Source organism: Sinocyclocheilus anshuiensis, unplaced genomic scaffold (genome assembly GCF_001515605.1).
Source record: "Sinocyclocheilus anshuiensis isolate Anshui unplaced genomic scaffold, SAMN03320099.WGS_v1.1 scaffold332, whole genome shotgun sequence".
NCBI lineage: Eukaryota > Metazoa > Chordata > Actinopteri > Cypriniformes > Cyprinidae > Sinocyclocheilus > Sinocyclocheilus anshuiensis.
In genome coordinates this window covers 1,871,756-1,883,271 of record NW_015554181.1, presented here as the reverse complement: position 1 = coordinate 1,883,271, position 11,516 = coordinate 1,871,756, and positions in this window count along the sequence as shown.

Here is an 11,516-nt window from a genome sequence, read left to right as displayed (position 1 = left end):
CTGGCTTGTTTTGAATCACAGACCAGCAGCCGCTCAGGTCAATTCAACCCACATGAGTAAAAAAGCTTTTTTTTAATTAAAAGCTTTCAGCCATGAAAAGCATGACACAATCACAGAACGGAAAGAGAAAAACAGGTTGACATTTGAAACATGAGACGCTGGATGATGTTATGTAAGCGCTTGAGAACGACTCTCTATCTGCAGAGTGTTATTAAATACTGTGAATGCTATTAAACGATCGTTGTGGTAGTACACTGAAAAATGATAATATGGTTTCACTGAAGTCAAAAACATTATTTAACGTCACCGAATCAACCAAAATACATTCATTTATTCCAACAACAGCATTGTTTTAGTATCGAGATACTATTGTAGTTTTTATTAATAGCATGATTTCGTTTTTGTTACATTTGTAGTAATCTTGTATTTTTATCATTTTATGTCCATACAGTTTTTAATTCGTTTTTATTCAGTTAAAATGAGAAATGTTTCCTTCAGAACAAGCTAAATATAATTTTTTTTTATACTTGATATTATTTCAAATTTATTTAATTTCCTGTAACAATTTGTAGTTTTTTTATTGTTTTAGTTTTAGTTTACTATACGGGTTAAATCGGGTAGAAACGGCTCTTCCAGGTAACAATTGCCACTTTTTACATTGTAAAATCACTTTATACATCAAGGGTGCCTGATCTAGCAAATGTATACGCCCAAAATATAAGTGACTTTTGAATGACCAACTAAAACTACCAAGAAACATTTCATGGAGCATATCAATATAATATCAGATCAAGTAACTAAATTTTAACACTTTCCGAAGAAAATTGTTCAGATCATTAACCCTTAACCAGTACAAGTGATGCTTTCTTTGGTAAACACCACTAAATAGTGCATTACAATTCATCTTTATATCTTACCAATGCAATTTGCACTAGTTACTATACAACATGTAATTCAACATACAAAATGCATGCTTAGCTTAAAAACAAGGGAAAACCTAGGAAAACAAAGAAAATATGCTGATAACTATCAAAAATCAAAAAGTATATAATCGAACTAAGAAGCAAACATCTAACTTAAAAACTGTTGCGTCAGGCCAAAATACCAGTCTGTAATCCATAATAGTACTTCCTCCAGTAAAAATAAAAAAAGTAATAGTATGGATAGAGGACTCGTATCTTAGCTGGAAGCAACAGCTTGAAGTTAAAAATGTTTTAATGATGGATTTGCAGCTTTTCACTTCACAAGACAATTAACTGGTGGACTGGAGTGTTGTGGATTACTTGTGGATTATAGTGATGTTTTTATCAGCTGTTTGGACTCTCATTCTGACGGCACCCATTCACTGCAGAGGATCCATTGGTGAGCAAGTGATGTAATTTCTCCAAATCTGTTCTGATGAAGAAACAAACTCATCTAAATCTTGGATGGCCTGAGGGCGAGTAATTTTCAGCAAATTTTCATTTTATGTGAACTATTAAGAAAGTGAACAGGTCGATTGTAATTTTGCATTGACTTCAAGTAATGATGCGTTCGATATTCTTGTATTTACCCATGACAAACTGTAAACACGTAGATTAACCCTTAATGATGTACTAGTCTAAAATGATTCCTTAAACATATAAAAACAAACCAGTGACATTGAGAAATGCAAATGCAGCCTTTCAGACCAACAGCCGCAGGTCTGTTGTATATGCTGGCTTTCCATTGATTTGTTTCAGTAATCGACTGTCTAGAGAGTCCTCTAACCTGGAACTCACACCATAATCAGTTTGTTCGTGGGTAATTACTAACACCTGCCCCCGAGCCCTTTGACTCACCTCAGCAGCTACTTATGCGGCTTGTGTCGAGTCTCGGCAGGCCTCCGTGGATTCCTCTTTATCCAGAGGCATCTCCGCTCGGCTTAAGCGACTGCCGTGTTTGTGCAGATACAATATCTGACTTGTATGATGCAGGTTGTTGTCACCGCTATTAGATTTGTCTCAGCCAACAGGCTGATCCCTCATGAGCACTTGGTGAGACAAGTTCAACAAACTGCCTGTCGAATTCAGCAGAGGCAACCTGAATAAATAGAAATGACAGGGTTCAATATATGATTACAAATATATGTAACCTTTATCTCAAGTTCCCTCTAGTAAAATACAGCTAGCTGTACATGGTTTATAGCTGGTTCAAGCCGATTTACACACACACTTTTTCACTTTTTACTTACATATTTTTAAATATGCACAACAATAAATTATGAATAACAAAACATTAATATATATAAATAATTATTAATATACATGATGTGTCAGAATAATTATAAATAATTTCAATATCTTCAATATATTTATAATAATGATGGTATAATAATAATTTCCATATATTTTATTTAAATACAATCACTTAGATTTATTCAGTTTATATTTTATACAAATATGATAAATTCCTCACATACAGTAGATATTATAACTAATTGAATAATTATAGAACAATTATATTAGAACCATTTACATTGTAATTATTTAAAAATGTTATAATAATTATAATATATTGTGTTATATATCATTTTCATAAATACACATTTCTGGACAGATATTACCAGAAAAATATTGTGCGTTCGTGTGCGTGTGTGTGTGTGTAAATATTCAAAAAATAATAATGTACATATTTTGTTATAACAATTTAAATATATTTCATTTAAATATAATCACTTTGATATATTCAATTTATATTATATAAAAATAAACAAAAGCATACCTTTACTTTTTGTATAGCTTAGTTTTTGCTGACTGATAATACTGTTTCACTTAGATATTAGAAATGACTGAATAATTACATTATATGAATAATAATTCATATTGTTATTATATAAATATGCTGTTATAATACTTATATAATATTATATATTCATTATATTTTATGTATATATAAAATCCATTCCTTAACATAAAGCTCATTCCTATTTTTGCTTAATAATAATCCTGTTACACTTAGAAACACATTAAAGAAGTAAAACGGGTTCATGTTGACTTCAAACGGATGTGACCTGGTTTTTCCAGCTTGGTTATGATTCTGTCCGCATACAAAGTCTTACAATAACAGGACAACATCCTGTCTAAAGCTTCAGTGCGTTGCTATATATCTGGTACACAAGCAAACGCACTCGAGCGCACTGAAACTCTTTAGCTGCGTCAGGCTTTGGATTACACCAATGATGAAACTGCTTTGCTGAGTAAAGCGTATTTCTCTATTTGCTATTCATGATGGCAGAGCGAACGCTTCGTACTAGGACGTTGCCTTGACCTCCCATGCTCTTGGATCACATACATACTGTATATATACATATACAGAATAGAATCTTTAAAGTGCCACGTTGCATCCAGGTCAAGTGTTGTACAGTTTCAACTTTGACCCCATTACCACTGACCTATGCGACGACTACATGACATTGAACATGACATATGATTAAGTGGGCAAATGCTAGTGCAAAATTCAGATGAAAAACGGATGCATTAAAGCAAAAAGCAGGACTTTTTTCTATTCTAAGCTGAAATGCATGTTCCATTTGCCTCAATGCTTTCCCTGTGCACACCTTGCTACCTAGCAACCTCGTAAAACCTCTGTCTGTTACGCTGTCGGCAAAGCGTTTCATGCAGAGGTCAAAGCGGTGCATAAGAGGCACATTGAACCCAAAAGGCCTGGAGACTTTCTGGGGTTTTCTTTACTTGTCATTCCATGTTTTTAGCCTCTACTCTTTGTACTTATCAGCGTTTGATGAAATGGCGGCCTTAGGCAGTACATAAATTATGATTTATATTTTAATCAAAGTAAAGCCTGCTGAACTGATGTAGAGGGAGAGCGTGACATATGGGCAGCCACTGGCAGGAGGCCATGTTTGTGATCTTATATATTAGGGCAGAAAGGTAAAACTGCAGCCGGTTCTTCTTTGTCGTGAGTCAGTGCAGCAGGTCATGGACATGTTCGCGTTCTCTCTCACCATCTGCTGATCCCGTGTGACTGTGTGATTCAGGGCCTAAACCAGCACTTCTGCAAGGACATCTGGGCAAGAGAGTACAGATGCTGAACTAGATTTTTATACAAACCATCACATTACCTGTGCAACGATACTAGAATGTGATGTGTGATTGCCAGGACATTGCTCTATGGTTGCTAGGCGAGTTTCAATGCAGTTTCGATTAGGGCTGCACGATATTGGAAAAAACTCACATTGCGATATTTTGTATTTCTGCGATATATACTGCGATATGAAAAAAAAAACACCAGATGACTTGAAAAGCTCTATTTGGAAAAAAATTATCAATGATTGGGGTGATTTTGTAAGTGAGTAAATCAGCATAGAAAAATAAACCAATTACAAACATAGATAAATATAATAGAACAAAGATATAAATTAAATAAACAGTGCTTTATATTTTTCCGGTAAGTCTAACAGTATTCAGGTATACTGGTTGAATAATCAAATGTAAAATAACACTGCATAGTCTTCACTGTATAAATGAAATCTAATAAATCTGTGTTAAAGCTACGAAAGTGATTTTTCTCTATATGTTTTGTTTGATTAACATTCATGAGACAGAAAGCCTTAGGAAAATGAAACTGCTGTGAACCAATATACTATCCATTTTCTTTATCAATTGTTTACCTTCACCTAAGCCATGAGCAACTGTGTTTACAAGGATACCTGCAAAGACATGCATTTTGACATAATTTCGCGCGTATGTGTCATTTCAGGCACAGATAGAAGCGGAAGTGAACGGAATTCAGTGTTCACGTGCATCTGCGTGGCTCTCACCGTGTCTACACTGGACGCGAGCAGCGCGGCACAACAAACTACAATAGAACCCATTATAATCAGTGACATGGTCTACACTGAATGTGGCGCGACACGGCAAATAACCGAGAATAAATCACTAGTTCTTTTTATGACCTACTGACACAAAGTTCAAAGGATTTGCAATGGTCGCTTTGTCGCATCCAGTGTAGACAGCGCGGGGCGGCACGATGCGACAGCTGTCGCGAAAACTATATAACGGTATAAATATAACGATCAGTATACGAAAAATCGCACATCCGCGATATCGATGCTGAAACGATATATCGTGCAGCCCTAGTTTCGATACTGAAATATCTAAAATGGTTTCGATATTTCTTTTCCGCAGTATCGATACACCGATACCAGCTGCTCAGTTCACGCAACACCACAGAGTAATCAGTAGACCTGGTTAAAAAAAGTATTGATTTCTCGATGTTAATCGATTCTCATTTTTACAAAACAATATCAATTATTAAATGCCAGGAATCGATTAGTCTAGCCTGTTTTCGTTTAATGAACGCAACACTGTAGTGCACATCCCCATCCAATAAATTTACCTCAGAAAAAAACATATTCGGTGACCATAAACTCGTTAGTCAGCTAGAAAAATTAACTCTAAAGAGGAACATATTCATTATAATTTTTACTGTTCTTCAATGTTTAATTTATATTTGAATAAAACCGTCAAGTTTTTATGACAGCCACCATTTAAATGTTTATATTTCATAAAACAAATTGGTGTAGAAATATAATTATGTAATTGTAAGTTTATTATTATAAAAATCTGACATGTACTGTACCCCATATATATCCAAAATAATCAATATCGAATCGGAAATTGAATTGCAAGCTTGTGAATCAAAATCGAATCGAATTGTGATATTGTGTCAAAACCCAGCCCTAGTAATGAGAAGCATTTATAAACCTGTTGTCCAACAAAATACACATTTAACAATATATTTGTACTCCAAACTCACTTTATAATGTCAGTCGAGTGTTTGAAATAACTTCTTTTTGCGCTCTGGTGTGGCTTTTTACCATAGAATGAGGCCCAAAATATATTATAGTATTCTGCTGTAATACACACTACATCGATTAGCATTGCATTATAAGTCAACTTTATTCTTACCTAAAACCCAAGATGGCTTGAAAAACACAGATAAACCATATATTGTTTGATCAGTTAAAGCATTTTTAAGCAACAGCGATAGCTGGATGCCTTTGTCCAAATTAGGGATTTCCTGGAACCTCATCAGTTCTATTACTTCTGTGAGGCGTATTTGGAGTTTCTGCACGAGGATGCCCTCTGGCTTACAGTATGAATGAAAAATTACATGTGTTTATAGCCCTCCACAATGCTCACACCACCCCATTTTTGGTTAAAAATGGGGGGAAAATATTTGCAAAAAAATATATATCATGTAAAAATATACCTCGTTGTCATGTTCTAGCCTGGTTATATTTATCTTTCAATAACATTATTCTTGTCTTTAAATATGGCTTGGTATATAATGAATGTTATTGCAGTTCAATGGCAGCAAATGACATACTTTTACATAACTTGTATACAATACATCAGTACTTTTAAATTAGTAGAATAAGTTATAAAAAGTGCCTTTTTTCCAAACAACAGGGTCTAATTTTAGGTTATCTGTAAATACTGAAGATACTAATGACTATCATGGTAGCATAAATAAGTTTAGTCTTTAACACATGAGAATGTACAACAGATGTTGCATGATGTCATCTACTTGTGTACTAGACACCTTGAACAGAACACAGAGAGATACTGTACTGAACATCATTTTCCGAGGCATAGATTTAAACTTGACATGAAAAAACTTTTGCAATCTATTCTACTTTTTTAGTCTGATGCATATACAAGTGAAACAGGATATTCAATGTGAAAATGTTATATGTTTTATAGCTGTAATGTGGATAAACTACATAAAATGATATCTTTATATTTATGAGAATTATTTTTTATTATTTATTATTTTTAATTAATTTTGGATTATTAAAAAAAAAAAATATTTATTTCTGATTATGAAGGTAAACTTTTTTGTCTTGAAATTATGTGCACAGATTAGTCATGCATAATAATAGCAGGGATGTGTATTAAAAATAAAACAGGGCCTGATTTCATGTTGCCTTTAAACCCCTCAAGAAAATCCTCTATTTACTTACTGAAAAACAGTTACGCTTTTACCTATCAAACATGTTTATGTATTCATGCTAGTTATTGCATTAATATTTCAACAGCCTTGATTTCAGGGCTTGGCATGAGAAATGGCAATATTTCTTGGACATTAATTCAGCAATCTACAGTAATCATTAACAAAATCCTCTCAGGGTGTTAGGTCTTACATTTTGGTTAAATGTGTCTCAATTATCTATTCAATTATTGATAAGGCAAAGGGTTCAGCTGCCAGAAAGTTTCAGTCTGGTCTGGTTCAATCAGTAGGAACACACTGCCACCTGCCGGCCGGATATTAGATGACATCCATGATGAGGCTGTTGTGTCTCTACTAACAGATGACGGTGCAAATGGTACTATGATTATTATGAAGATATTTGGATAATGCAATAAATCTAATGTCGAATTATGAATGTTCAAAATTACTATTTGGGGCGGGGGAGATTCTTTTTTTTTTTTTTTTCATTTTTCCATTTTCTGCATGAAATAAACATAACCCACTACATTTGCCAAAAAGCACAGTACACTATACAGCTAAAGCACACTATTTACTGAATTCATAACCTGAGAAAATCTCCCTTCATCATAGACAATATATAATGTATAGTTCAGTGCTGTTTTGCCCAAAGTATATATATATATATATATATATATAAAAGATTTTTTGTTAATCAAAATGAAGCTGAAATAAAATAAAATATAAATATTACATGGAAAACTTGAAAACCTAAATGAACATTAGGATTGATGCAACTAATTGAAATAAAAAACATTTAAGCTAAAGTGCCAAAATTACTCAAATTACTAATACATTTATTCAAATGCATTATTATTTAAAAAAATATAAATGTAAAAAAAGGCATAATAATTGTAATAATCACTAAATAGGAATATTATTTAAATATAAGTTGACAACCAATAATTTTAAAGAAATAAAATAAAATAAAAATAAAAATGACAAAATCACATAAAAACATGACTTGACTTTTCATTGGAGCGCTAAATGTAAAAACATCATTACACAAATTTAATTAGAAATGCAAAATACTGTATTCCTGAGATGATACCTTGACGCCACTCACTGAACTAACATAATGAGGTCATGTGACAACAATGCAGCCTCCTACTATATGAAGTGTCTGCATAAATAGTTATGTAGTATATAGTTGCAAGTATGCAATATATTGTGCAGTATGCAGTACACCAATGTTACACACTGAAAGTGGCCTTTGTTTGAAATCATTTAACTTGCATAGTTGTGCTAATTCGGATCAAGGGAATTGCAATGAAAATCAAAGGCTCATAAAGCTTTTGTTTTGGTCTAAATCAATGCACTTGCTAAAAAGACTCGAGGATCCAGATTCAAGACTAGACTCCATGTGTTCTGTTTAATAGGAGAAATTAATCTTTATGGGCCATGTCATACAAATAAAGCCTCTGGGCTGCACTAACACACATTAAATTCAGTTTATTCTGCTGGACTGATACTAATTTGGTTTTACAGCTACAGTTTAAATGGCACTTTTTAGCACGTCTAAAATAATGCATTATTGGTAAATCGATAACCATAATTTGTGGAGGGGGGTTTTGTGGTTGCAGGCTTTTTCTGAGGGGTGCACATGTATATGCAAAGCCTACAAACTCTTATATGTTGAGAGAGCCCTCTGCTATGAACACTAAAACGCTTATCAAAATCATTCTAGATGGTAGCGGTGTGCAAAGCTACATCTGATGACAACAAAATCAGCGCTTTAAGTTTTTCAGGTAGGTCTAAAGCCCAAAACACACTGCACGATTTTAGCAATCCAATAAGATCACTGCATGTCACACTGTGCGACGTGGATCTAATAAACTTGGCTACAACATGTGTGTAGACTGTACAATGATGACAACTATCGACTTGTACGACACGACGCACGTTACTATAGAAGAATAAAACGTCATCAGCATGTGCAAGTGGTAAACAAAAAGAGCATGATAAATCACACTTTAGCCATTTTATTTTTTGTGTGTGCTGAAAAAAAGTGGAAGAGGCAAAAGAGGAAGGGATAAGAGCTTGAGGTAAGCAGTTTTATGTTTTAGCGCCATGTCGCGTTGATTCATGTCGCATTTTTATTGGTTGATCAGTAAATGTGGATCTTACCAGCAAACACGCTGTGCGATGATCATGCTGTATCGTAGGCTATCTTTGAGCGCAAGACCGTGACAACGGCCGTCTTTGAACCTCTCTCACTGTACGACACAGGACCACTGATTAGGAGCCATTATCACAGAAATCGCCACGATTGTTTCACGATGCCAATCTTTCGTCTGGGACAGCCGAAAATTGTGCAGTGTGTTTAGCTTTAATCGGGTACTCTGTGTTTTGGCACAGAAATATATTTTTACAAATTCATTTATTTGCAATTATGTTTTAGGTTCTATGATAGCACACAAAAAAAACACAGACAAATAAAAACCAAAGCTAGTCCAGCTTATCCAATTATAATTTGCCTAAGTAAGTGACACCTCCTGGCACAGAATATATTGTATGTTGTAGAATCGACCAAACAAGCACCAGCAGGCCTGGGATACTAAATGCCCAAAACAGAAAATAATTTAAATCATGTATCCACAGCTTGTAAAAGCCTCCTCCCACAATTAAAAAGGCTTGAGAGCAACTGACTTTATCTCCAAGCTGTAGGACTTGAGGGAATTGTCTCCGTTGCTCCTCCTCCTCTAAATACTGATTGATGTTTGTTCCAACCTTTAAATGGAATTTTGAAATGGTAAATATGCACACATGGATTGAATAATACCCAAAATGTGTTGTCATAAATTATGTACCTACAGGCTGCAAATCAACAAATGCTTGCTTTGCATCCTGGTAAGAGGGCCGAACAATCTTGCTGCCTGTTTCGTATGGCAGTGGAAGAAGGATAGCAGGCAAAGTTTTTAAAGCAACACCTCCAAGAGTGTCTTTACATTAAACAGAAAGAACAATGGATTAATCTCTAAACAGCTGCATTATAGGTCAAATGTTCCAACTAGGCATGAAACTACAGAGCTGTAAAGCAGAATTTTCTCACCAGAAGAAACTTTAGGCTGAAATGGAAGGAGATCCAAGGCTCTCTTCTCCGTCTTGCAATGTGAAACATTTGTTGAGATGCATGTCCCCAAACCATTAGCTTAGGATATAATCACTGCATAGGGTGCAATAACAATAAAAGTGTGGACATTTGTTTTTCCATACGATAAATCAAGGTCTTTAAATCAGATGATGTGGGATTCATATTTTAGGGCAGGACACTTTTAATATTTTCTTAAAATTTCTGGAGAACCTAATTTTCCTTTTACAGGGGTCTTGGATACTGGGTGATCTCCATTTGAGATTTTGATCCATTTTCTCTTATCCACTGTGCTCTGTAGTTAGCGGTTCCTCTCATAAATTCCTCAACTTGACTAACTGGTTGCTTATTCTTCTTAAGCCACTCTGACATTTTGTTATTGTCTGCCTCACTCACTTCTGAGTCTGCATGATCAAAGAGCATCAGAGTGATTTATATCACAACAACCTAAAGTAGCCTTTCAAGAATCAACATTTTAACTGGTCATTGCAACAGTTTGTACTTTGACTATTGTCTACAGACATAATATAGCCACAAAGTGCAATTACTGAGGGCATATCTGGACAGAAGACAAGCAAATTTTTCAAAATGAGGAGAATAAAATCTGTGAATTCTTTGGACACAGTTTCACAATGAACTACTTTGATCACTGCACAATAATGTTTCAGCACGTTTGGTTACATTTTTTCTTACCTGACCATAAAGCGATGCGATCAGTCACAGTAGCTCAGCGCTCATTTGTGGTCTGTGATCGCTTTCTGATATTATGGAGTCATTCCAACAAAAAACCCTGTGGCTGGATGGTGATCCCTGAAACATCAACATAAATATGATGTGAGATGGCGCCGACGATGATGGCTGCCTCCGTGGCGTGCTCCGCAGTTGTTTTTATGTTTTTGTTAGTTTGTCCTGTCTTTAGTTATATCCCTGCAATCAGTTTCACCAGAGACGCATTGCCGCCGACGCTGATGGCTGCCTCCGTGGCGTGCTCCGCAGTTGTTTTTATGTTTTTGTTAGTTTGTCCTGTCTTTAGTTATATCCCTGCAATCAGTTTCACCAGAGACAAATTGCTGGACATTCGGCAGTACACACCACCCGATATTTCGCCGGTTTTCAATTATTCTGATGTTTTGCTGGACATTGTAGTCGGGGGAGCAGCGGCGCTGTTCAGACACTTCAGGACGCGCAGACGGGGGAAGCAAGCCGGCACGCTCATGAAGCACAGGCAGCGCGGATTCAGGACGCCGTTGCCTAGCATCCATCTGGCGAACCTCCGCTCTCTACCCAACAAAACGGACGAACTCCTTCTGCTCTCCTGGACAAATAAGGATTTTTCAAACTCTGCTGCTCTGTGTTTCACGGAAACCTGGCTGAAAGACGCCATTCCGGACAG